General features: G+C 38.1%; 1 long non-coding RNA gene and 1 other non-coding gene across 2 annotated transcripts; one reads left to right on the forward strand and one right to left on the reverse strand.

Moving 5' to 3' along the window:
- The first annotated feature begins 517 nt into the window (after positions 1 to 517).
- On the forward strand, positions 518 to 7270 carry LOC122694377. Its single transcript, XR_006341177.1, has 3 exons — positions 518 to 3583; positions 4300 to 4567; positions 7209 to 7270. It is a non-coding gene; the product is annotated as an uncharacterized LOC122694377 (long non-coding RNA).
- On the reverse strand, positions 4413 to 4575 carry LOC122695924. The gene has a single exon (XR_006341654.1). It is a non-coding gene; the product is annotated as a U1 spliceosomal RNA (small nuclear RNA).
- Positions 7271 to 11065: the final 3795 nt, after the last annotated feature.

Here is an 11065-nt window from a genome sequence, read left to right on the forward strand (position 1 = left end):
AGCTTTCTTTATGGTCCAATTCTCACATCCATACATGACTACTGGAAAAACCATAGCTTTGACTAGATGGACCTTTGTTGGCAAAGCTTTTTAATGTGCTGTCTTGGTTTGTCATAGCTTTTCTTCCGAGGAGCAAGTGTCTTTTTATCTCACGGGTACAGTCACCATCTGCAGTGATTTTGGAGCCCAAGAAAATCTTGTGCAAGGCTCATCTGAATCATGAAAAGTGGACCAGGCTACAAAGATGTTTTTCATTATGTCGTCAATGTTGTTCTCAAATAATGTGAAAATATACCTCTGAAAAACTTTGCAAGGAAAACAACTTGATAGGATCTTGGAAAGTCTAATTTAATTTTCAATTTGTTTCTTTCTAAATGGTTTTCATAGGTGTTACTCAAGACTTTTTGTTGTTATTTAGTCTCTAAATTGTACCCCACACTTTTGCAACCTCATGAACTGTAGCCCACCAGGCTCCTCTGTCCGTGGGATTTCCCAGGCAGGAATACTGGAGTGGGGTTGCCATTTCCTTCTCCAGGGGATCTTTCCAACTCAGGGATCAAACTTGCATCTCCTGCTTGGCAGGCAGATTCTTTACCACCCAGCCCTCTGGGAAGCCCCTTTAAAAGTTATTAGGAAAATTAATTTGTTAATTACTCTGTGCATAGTTCATGGATAAGTTTTCTTCCACTTTTAAGTTGCAAAAAATTTCAATACTTTTATTTTTAACAACAGCAATGGAAATTTCCAAGACGTACCCAGAAAACCTTTATAACTTAGAAAAGATTATAATTATGATGTTTACAATCTTTATAAGGAAATGAAGAAGAATCCAAAATTTGTTTCCCCTCCCTGCAAAATTCTCTGAATCTTCTTGGACTACTTTTACACTGTTCTCTAGGAGAAGTTATGACGTTTCTAATTACTCAGCTGGCATCCTTAAGAACTCAGCGGAATAGTCAGTTTAACATGCGGAATTGAAGATGATATAGTCGTCCAGACAAACAAAAGCTAAAGAAGTTCATCACCACTAGACTGGTGCTGCAAGAAATGTGACAGGGACTTAAGCTGAAATGAAAGGGTGCTAATTAATTAGCACAGATGGTCTCTGTCTTAGAATGGTTCGACTTAGGATTTCTTGACTTTACGATGGTACAGAAGCGCATCACATTCCATAGAAACTATACTTCGAATTTTGAATTTTGATCTTTCCCTGAGCTAGCTGTATGTGATACAATATTTTCGTATGATGCCGGGCACTGGCAGTGAGCCACAACTCCCAGTCAGCCATGCGATCATGAGGGTAAACAATCAACACTCTATAGTGTACTGTGTCGCTTCCTGCTTCTGATGTGGAGAAGAGGAAAGCAATTACTCTTGAGATGACACTCAAGATAATTTCCCTGCGTGAAAGTGGCAAGTCAGTAATGGCCATCGCATGTGAATTAGGACTTTCACAATTGATGATCTCGACCGTCTTAAAGGATAAGCGAATCGGTGATGCAGTGAAATTGTCAGCATTGGTTAAATCCACTGTCTTTGCGAAGAAATTACCTGGGCTAATCGATGATATGGGAAAATTTCTCGACACTAGAATGGAAGACCAGATACAGAGGCGCACTCCACGTAGTCTACTGAGGCAAGTTTTTTACATACGCTTAAAGAGTATGCTGACGATCTTACACATACGTGAATGTTTATAGTGAGTAAATGTCCAGTGTTTTAAGAGGCGTTGTTATTTTCATAATGTGAAGGTCGGTGGTGAGGCAGCAGGTTGCTGATACCAAAGTGTTTAAGGAAGTGCCAAAGCATTTAAGGAAGAGCTGCGTAGAATAATTGTCAATGAGAACACATATGTAATGTTGATGAAATCAGCTTGTTCTGAAAACATATGCCAGAGCATACGTACATTCATCAAAAGTCCAAGACAATGCCAGGATTCAAGGCTTTCGAAGACGATATAATGCTGCTTTGGGATAGAGATGTTGTAAGGTTCAAGTTAAAGCCTTTCTTAACCTACCACTTGGAAAACCCTAGAGCATGTAGGAATATGAGAAAACATATAGGTTCAGTTCAGTCCAGTCGCTCAGTCGTGTCCGACTCTTTGCCACCCCATGGACTGCGGCACGTCAGGCTTCCCTGTCCATCACCAACTCCCAGAGCCTGCTCAAAAAAAGCATATACTTCCCATTTATTGTTGCTGTAACAGGGAAGCCTGGATGACATTAGCATTGTTTGAAAACTGGTTTTTGAACTGTCTTATTCTGCACACAAGACAATGTGGCAGGCAAAACATTCAATTTAAGACCCTTCTGATCTTAGACAATGCCCCAAGGCATCCACATCATATCAGCAGTGTGCTATAAAAGCTGTGCATTTGCTACTGAACACAACGGTACTCATACAGCCAATGGACCAAGGTGCAACAGCTACGTTCAAAGCATCCTATTTATGCCAAAGGTTTGCATATGCTTTTGAAGTGGTGAATCTGGCCAAACACTCTCAGAGATTTGGAAAGATTTTCACATGCTAAATCTATCCGGAGCATTGTTGTAGTGTGGGTCAAAGTCACACAGCAATGAATGAAGACATATGTGAATATTCAAATGATTCTGCGGTTGATGAAATATTAAGTAACAAGATATTCTGTTGTTGTCTAGTCACTAAGTCGTGTCCGACCCTTTTGTGACCCCATGGACTGTAGCCTGCCAGGCTCCTCTGTCCATGGGATTTTCCAGGCAAGAATACTGGAGTGGGTTGCCATTTCCTTCTCCAGGGGATCTTCCTGAACCAGGGACTGAACCTGTGTCTCCTGCTTGGCAGGCAGATTCTTTACCACTGAGCCACCTCACAAAACACTAGTGCTTGAGAAACATCTAGAATTGGACATTGATATAGAGGATATTCATGAGCTTTGGTGGCATCAAAGCTGAAGAGCTTTCCAGGGAGGAGCTCATCAAACTGGAGGGAAAAATAGTAAAGAAGTTGGGGGACTTCCCTGGCCATCCAGCGGTTAAGACTTTGCCTTTCAAAGAAGAGGGTGTGGGTTTTATCCCTGGTCGGGCAGCTAAGATCCCACATGCCTCAAGGCCAAAATTCCAAAACATAAAATAGAAGCAACATTGTAACAAATTCAATAAAAACTTTTTAAAAGGTAACGAAGTTGAGGCAGAGGAAGAAGTTATACCAAGGCACCAAGAGAGTTAACAGCAAAGAAACTGGCAGAGACATTTACTACTGTGAGCAGGGGCATATGGATATTAGAAGAAATGGATGTCAATTACAAGAGGTTCTCAAGAGCTCACAGGCAGATACAGGATGCTCTTATTTGCTGTAGGGAAATTCATGATGAAAAGAAGAAACAACTATACAATCAAAGCTTGAAACCTTCCTAAAGAATACTGTGCCTAATTAACCATCAGCAAGTGTAGATGCCCCAGTGCCTCCTACCAGCTATTCTCAAGCCTCATCGAGAGAGAATTGATGATCCTGTCACTGTAGCATCAATATCATCCAGCAATTGATTTTAGTTCAATGTTTGAAACATTCTTCAGGCCTGCTGCGCTTTCAGCTGTCTGCTTTGATGGTGAGTATCCATACAACCATTTTGTTTTTCACTTTCAGTACAGTGATTAATAAATTAAATGATATATTCAACATTTTAATTTAAAAATAAGCTTTGTGTTAGATGAGTTTGCCCAACTGTAGGCTAATGTAACTGTTCTGAGCTGATTTCAGGTAGGCTGGACTGAGCTATGATGTTCAGTAGGTTAGTTGTATTACATGCAGTTTTGACTTAAAATATTTTCAACTTATGATGAGTTTATTGGGACATAAAACCATCACAAGTCAAGGGAGATCTGTAATAGGAAAACATATGAAAGTATAATTGATAGTCACTCAGTCGTGTCCAACTCTTTGCGACCCCATGGATTGTAGCTGGCCAGGCTCCCCTGTCCATAGAATTCTCCAGGCAAGAATACTGGAGTGGGTTTCCGTTTCCACTCCAAAAGATAAAGGGATAAGAATATAAGCATACTACTACAGAAAGTCATCAAATCACAAAGCAAGTGAGTGAGAGAAGAAAAAAGAAACAGATGAGCTACAAAACAGCAGGAAATGGCAAAATGGTACTAAATACAAACCTATCAATAATTACTTTCTTTTTAAAATGTTTATGTATTTATGTAAATAGTTGATTTACAATATTATATAAGTTTTACTATACAACACAGCGATTCACAGTGTTTTGTTCTGTTTTTTGTTTTGTTTTGGTTTTTGGCTGTACCACATGGCATATAGGGTCTTAGTTCCAGAACCAAGGATTGAACCTGTGCCCCCTGCAGTGGAAGCACAGATTCTTAAAAGCTGAACCACTGGGAAATTCCCAGATGTTTTTCAAAACCTACAAAGACCAGGGGGAAGCATGAATACAGCTCCTCCCTACTACAAATTATGCAGCCGAGTTCCCCACATTTGGGGAAATCGCAGGAGTGCAACACCTGGAGTGCAATGGATGAGCCCTGCCCTGGGAAAACCACCTTCGTGATCACGTTATCTCCCCTGTTGGGTAAGTATATGATTCACAATTTTTAAAGGTTATCCCTCGTTTATAGTTTTTATAAAATATTGGCTATATTCCTTGTGTTGTACAATATATCCCTGGAGCCCATTTATTTTATACATAGTAGTTTGTACCTCTTAATCCCTACTCTATTTTTCCCTTCCCCCACTTCCTTCTCCCCACTGTATCTGTGGGTCTGTTCCTTTTTTGTTACTAGTTTGTTACTAGTTTTAACTAGTTTGCTTTATATTTTAGATTCTACATATAAGTGATATCATACAGTATTTGTCTTTCTGTCTGACTTATTTTATCCATGTTGTTGAAAAAAGGCAAGGTTTCATTTTTATGGCTGAGTAATCCATTGTACATATATAGCACATCTTCTTTATCCATTCATTGTTGATAGACACTTAGGTTGCTTCAGTTATAAATAATGCTGCTATGAACATTGGGATTCATATGTCTTTTCAAATTAGTTTTTCATTTTTTGGATATATACCCCGGAGTGGATTTTCTGGGTGATGTGGTAGTCCTCTTTTTAGTCTTTTGAGAAAGCTCCTTACTGTTTTTCACATGCTCGCTAACATTTTTTATTTGTGTTCTTTTTAATGGTAGCTACTCTGGCAGTATCAGGCGATGTCTCATTGTGGTTTTAAGCTGAGCTTCTCTGATGATTAACAGTGTGGAGCCTCTTTCCATGTTCCTGCTGGCCATCTGTTTGTTTTCTTTGGAAAATTATCTATTCAGGTCTTCTGCACATTTAAAAATCACATTGCTAGCTTTTTGATGTTAAGTTGTATGAGCTATTTTAATATTTTGGATAGTAGCCCCTTATCAGTCATATCATTTAGAAATATTTTCTCCTATTTAGTAGATTGTCTTTCATTTTGTCAATAGTTTTCTTTACTGTGCAAAAGCTTTTAAGTTTCACTAGGTTCCATTTATTTACTTTTGCTTTTATTTTCTTTGCTTTCAGAGACAGATCCAAAAATATATATATTTCTACAACTTACTTCAAAGAGTATTCTGCATGTGTTTTCTTCTAGGAGTTTTATGGTTTCCAGTCTTGTATTTAAGTCTTTAATCCATTTTGATATTATTTTTGTAAATGGTGATGGAGAATGTTCTGATTTCATTCTTTTATTATTAAATGGAGCTGTCCAGTTTTCCCAGCACCACTTATTGAAGAAATTGTCTTTTCTCCACTGTATATTCTTACCTCCTTTATCATGGATTAACTGACAAGTGCTTGGGTTTATTTCTTGGATTTCTATCCTGTTCCATTAATCCATATCTTACATACAAAATTAACTCAAAATGGATTAAAAGCTTTAATGTTAGATCTGAAATCATAAAACTCCTAGAAGAAAACATAGGTGGTAAGCTGCTTAGCATCTGTCTTGGTGATTTTGTTTTTTTGAATTGACACCAAAAGCACAGATAACAAAAGCAAAAATAAACAAGCAGTTCAGTTCAGTTCAGTTCAGTCGCTCAGTCGTGTCCAGCTCTTTGCGACCCCATGAACCACAGCACGCCAGGCCTCCCTGTCCATCAAACTTAAAACTTTGTGTAAAACAAATTAAATCATCAATAAAATTAAAAGACAACATACCAAATAGGAGAATATGTTTGCACATCATGTGTCTGATGAGGGGTTAACATCCAAAGTATATAAAGAATTCATTCAACTCAATAACTACAAAATAAAACAATCTAATTTTAAAATGGGCACAGAATCTGAATAGACATTTTTCTAAAGAAGACATACAGACAATAAAAGGTACATGAAAAAGTGCTTTAACATCGCTAATCATTAGGGAAATGAAAATCAAAAACACAATGAGATATCACCACACACCTGTTAGAATGGCTATCATCAAAAAGACAAGAAATGGCAAGTTTTAGTGAGGATTGAAAGAAAAGGAATGCTTGTGCACTGTTGGTGGGAGTATAAATTTGTGCAACCACTATGGAAAGTAGTATGGAAGTTCCTCAAAAAATTTAAAGTAGAACGACCATATGATCCCACAGGTTCACGTCTGGGTGTTTATTCAAAGGAAGAAAAAAGTACTAACTGAAAGATACATGACCCCTATGTTTATTGCAGCATTATTTACAATAGCCAAGATATGGAAGAAACTTATGTTCCTATATTCTGTATAGCCATTAAACACACACAATGAAACATCATTCAATCATAGAAAAAGAAGGAGATTTTGCCATTTTTGACAATATGGGTGGATTTTTAGGGCATGATGTTAAGTGAAATAAGACAGAGAAAAACAAATATTATGTGATCTCACTTATATGTGGAATATGAAGACAAAAACCAACCAATCAAAAAAGCTCCCAGCTCATGAATACAAAGATTAGGGGTGGGGATGGGGTTGCAAAATGGATAAAGTAAGTTAAAAAGCACAAAATTCCAACTGTAAAATGAATAAGTCATGGGATGTTATACACAGCCTGGTGACTATGGTAATGAAAGTGAAAGTGAAATTTGCTCAGTCACGTCCAAGTCTTTGTGACCCCATGGACTATGCAGTTCATGGAATTCTCCAGGTCAGAATACTGGAGTAGGTAGCTGTTCCCTTCTCCAGGGGATCTTCCCAACCCAGGGATTGAACCCAGGTCTCCCACACTGCAGGTGGATTCTTTACCGGTTGAGTGACCAGGACAGCCCAAGAATACTGAAGTGGATAGCCTATCCCTTCTCCTTCAGATTCCTGGATCTTCCCGACTCAGAAGTCGAGCCAGGGTGTCCTGCATTGCAGGTGGATTCTTTACCAGCAGAGCTACCAGAGAAGCCCAACTATGGTAATACTCTACTGTATATTTGAAGGTTGTTAAGAGAATAAATATTAAAAGTTTTCACAAGGAAAAAAATGTTGTAATAATGTATGGTGATGGATATCAACTAGACTTACTGTCCAGTGGTGATCACTTTGCAATATACAGAAATATCTAATCACTGTGTTGTATACCAGTCGCTAATATAATGTTATATGCCAATTATATCTAAATTGTAAAAAGTCAATAGAATAAAAAGAAGGTACATGTATAACTGAATCATTTTGCTGTACTCCTGAAACTAACACAGCATTGTTAATCAACTATGGTCCAACATAAAATGAAAACTTTAAACAGTCAACAGAATATTTTCTGTTACTACTGTGAAAGTGATGTGTACTTTTTTCTTCATCTTAATATTTTTTCCTTTGTCTTTGATGTTTAACAGTTTGATATGCTGTGCCTATGTATATTTTTGTTTCTATTCATCCTGCTTGGGATTCACAGAATGTCAATTCACAGCTTTTTCTGTCTTGTCAGCTTTGGAATTTTTCAAAAGTTATCTCTTAAAGAAAATATTACTCTTATTCTTTCTCGCATCTCTCCATGTTGTGTATACATTTGATGTTTTTGTTGTGTGCCATATGGCTATTTTTTAAACTGAATTTTCACTCTTCTTTTTCTCTGAAAGTGAAAGTGAAAGTGAAGTCACTCAGTCGTGTCCAACTTTTTGCGACCCCGTGGACTGTAGCCAACCAGACTCCTCCATCCATGGGATTCTCCAAGCAAGAATACTGGAGTGGGTTGCCATATATATGCTTAAATCTAAATATTGATTTTATCAGCCTTCTAGTTCACTAATTTTCTCTTTTGCTGTCTAATTTCCTGTTAAACCTATCTGTTAATGTCTAATTTCAATTCAATTCTAGAATTCCTACTGGAGTCTGTCAATTCTTTGATGATTTTTTTCTCCCTCTTTTCCTCTTTTTCTTATGCACAGAAATAATAGCTTGTCTGATAATTCCATTATTTGGGTTAACTTTGGTCTGTTTCTGTTGTATGGTTTTTTCCTTCTTGGTCTTTACCATACAGTCCTATATTTTGGCATACCAGGTAATTTTCAGTTAAATCCTAGACACTGTATGAAAAAAGGTATAGAGGATCTAGATGATACTGTCTTCCTCGCAAGAAGATTCATGCTCTTCTTTGCAAGGCCAACAGAGTAACATATGATTATCTTAATCCAGTTAGAGACTTAGCTACTCAAGGAGAGTTTTGACAGTTTTGTTTATCTCTGATTTGTATTTGCAAATCTCTAATTTGTCTAAAGCAAAGCAGAGCTGGTTGCCTCAGCTTTAAATTGCCTTCAGATAGATGTTTTATGTATGATAACAGCCTTTTCTAACTGTTCTTAGTGGAAATGTTGGTTTGCCACATGCTACTCATTACTGCATACCAGTTTTGTGCACTAATAGCAGTATTTCAGAATAAAACTTAAAATTTTAGTAGATAACCAATACACTCATTTGATTACATTTTAATGGGCTGTAATTTTTATCTGAGCTCAAAATATTTTTATTGTGTCTAGTTGCTTGTTGTACAGCTTGATACGTCATAGGTACCTAAAAAGTATCCAGATGAACTCTATGCTTTTCTCTGTTTCTTCCAGGTTTAAGGAGACCAAAGAGATGTAAACATTAATTTCAGGGCAGAAGACCTGAGTAGACATTTTCCCAAAGAAGACGTAGAAATGGCTATTAGGCACGTGAACAGATACTCAGCATCACTAATCACTGCATGTGGGCTCAGTCACTTCAGCCGAGTCTGACTCTTTGCTACCCCATGGACTGTAGCCCGCCAGGCCCCTCTGTCCATGGGATTCTCCAGGCAAGAATACTGGAGTGGGTTGCCATGCCTTCCTCCAGAGGATCTTCCTAACCCAGGGATCGAACCTGTATCTCTTACGTCTCCTACATTGGCAGGCGGGTTCTTTACCACTAGTGCCACCTTGGAAGCCCCACTAATCATTATGGAATCATTATAGAAATGCAAATTAAAGCCACAATGTGATATCACCTCACACCTGTCAGAATAGCTATCGTCAAAGTAAGTAAATAAAGTTGCTCAGTCATGTCCGACTCTTTGCGACCCCATGGACTGTAGCCTACCAGGCTTCTCAGTCCATGGAATTTTCCAGGCAAGAGTACTGGAGTGGGTTGCCATTTCCTTCTCCAGGGGATCTTTCCAACCCAGGGGTCGAGCCCGGGTCTCCCGCATTCCAGCTTTACCATCTGAGCCACCAGGGACGCTATCATCAAAAGTATAGTACAAATAACAAATTTTGACGAGGATGTGGAGAAAAGGGAACCCTTGTGCATTGTTGGTGGGACTGTAAACTAGTGCAGCCGTTATGGAAAACAGAATGGTAGCGTCTCAAAAAAACTGTATGTATGTATTGTTGTATGACTCAGCAGTTCCACTCCTGGGTTTATATCCAAAGAAAACAAAAACACTAATTCGAAAAGATACATGCATCCCAATGTTCATAGCAGCATTATTTGTAACAGCCGAGATATGGAAACAACCTACGTGTCCATCAATAGATGAATGAGTAAAGAAGATGTGGTACATATATACACAATGGAATACTCCTCAGCCATAAAAGAAGAATGAAATTCTGCCACTTGCACCAACATGAATGGACTGCAGTACACCAGGTTTCCCTGTCCTTCACAATCTTCTGGAGTTTGCTCAAACTCATGACCATTGAGTCGGTGATGCCATCCAACTATCTCGTCTTCTGTCGTCCCCTTCTCCTCCTGCCTTCAGTCTTTCCCAGCATCAGGGTCTTCTCCAATGAGTTGGCTCTTCACATCAGGTGGCCAAAGTATTGGAGCTTCAGCTACAGCATCTGTCCTTCCAATGAATATTCAGGGTTGATTTCCTTTAGGATTGACTGGTTTGATCTCCTTGCTGTCCAAAATATTCATCAAATATATGTAGAATCTAAGAAATAAACCAAACAAGTGTATAACAAAACAGAAACGAATACAGAGAACAAACTAGTGGTTACTAGTGGGGAGAGAGAGGGGAAGGGGCATGGGATTAAGAGGTGCAAACTACTGTGTATGACATAAATAAGCAACAAGTATATATTATACAACACAGAGAAATATAGGCATTATTTTGTAATACCAAATGGAACATAATTTGTAAAAAAAATAAATTACTATGTTGAACACGTGTAACTAAGAAAATATTGTAAATAAACTATACTTTGATTTTTAAAGAATTTTTTAAAATCATCTGCTTTCTTTATTTCATTAGGAAGACCTGCATTTGTATCTTTTTTTTTTTTTTTAACCATTGAGGCATTTTATTTGCATGCACGTAGTACATCCCTAGAAAAAGAATCCAAGGATTTTCCCTCCTGTGTGTTTTCATCTTGTTTCTTCATGGTCCATGATGTCAGCTGAGATTGTCAGAACAATGAAACCAAACCGACAAGATGGGAGAAGGTTATTCTGTCATTTTTCTAGCTCTTTGAGTTGCACATCAAATCGTGGGCTGACCACTTGCCACTTATTCAGCCTGCCTGTGGGGTCCACAGTTTTACCAGCCTTGTGATTATCAATGATTTCAAATTCGCCAATGTAACTATGCTTCATCATCATAATTAGAAACCTGATGATGACTTTGGAGCATGGCCTGATT

This window comes from Cervus elaphus, chromosome 5 (genome assembly GCF_910594005.1).
Source record: "Cervus elaphus chromosome 5, mCerEla1.1, whole genome shotgun sequence".
In the NCBI taxonomy this organism is placed as follows: Eukaryota; Metazoa; Chordata; class Mammalia; order Artiodactyla; family Cervidae; genus Cervus; species Cervus elaphus.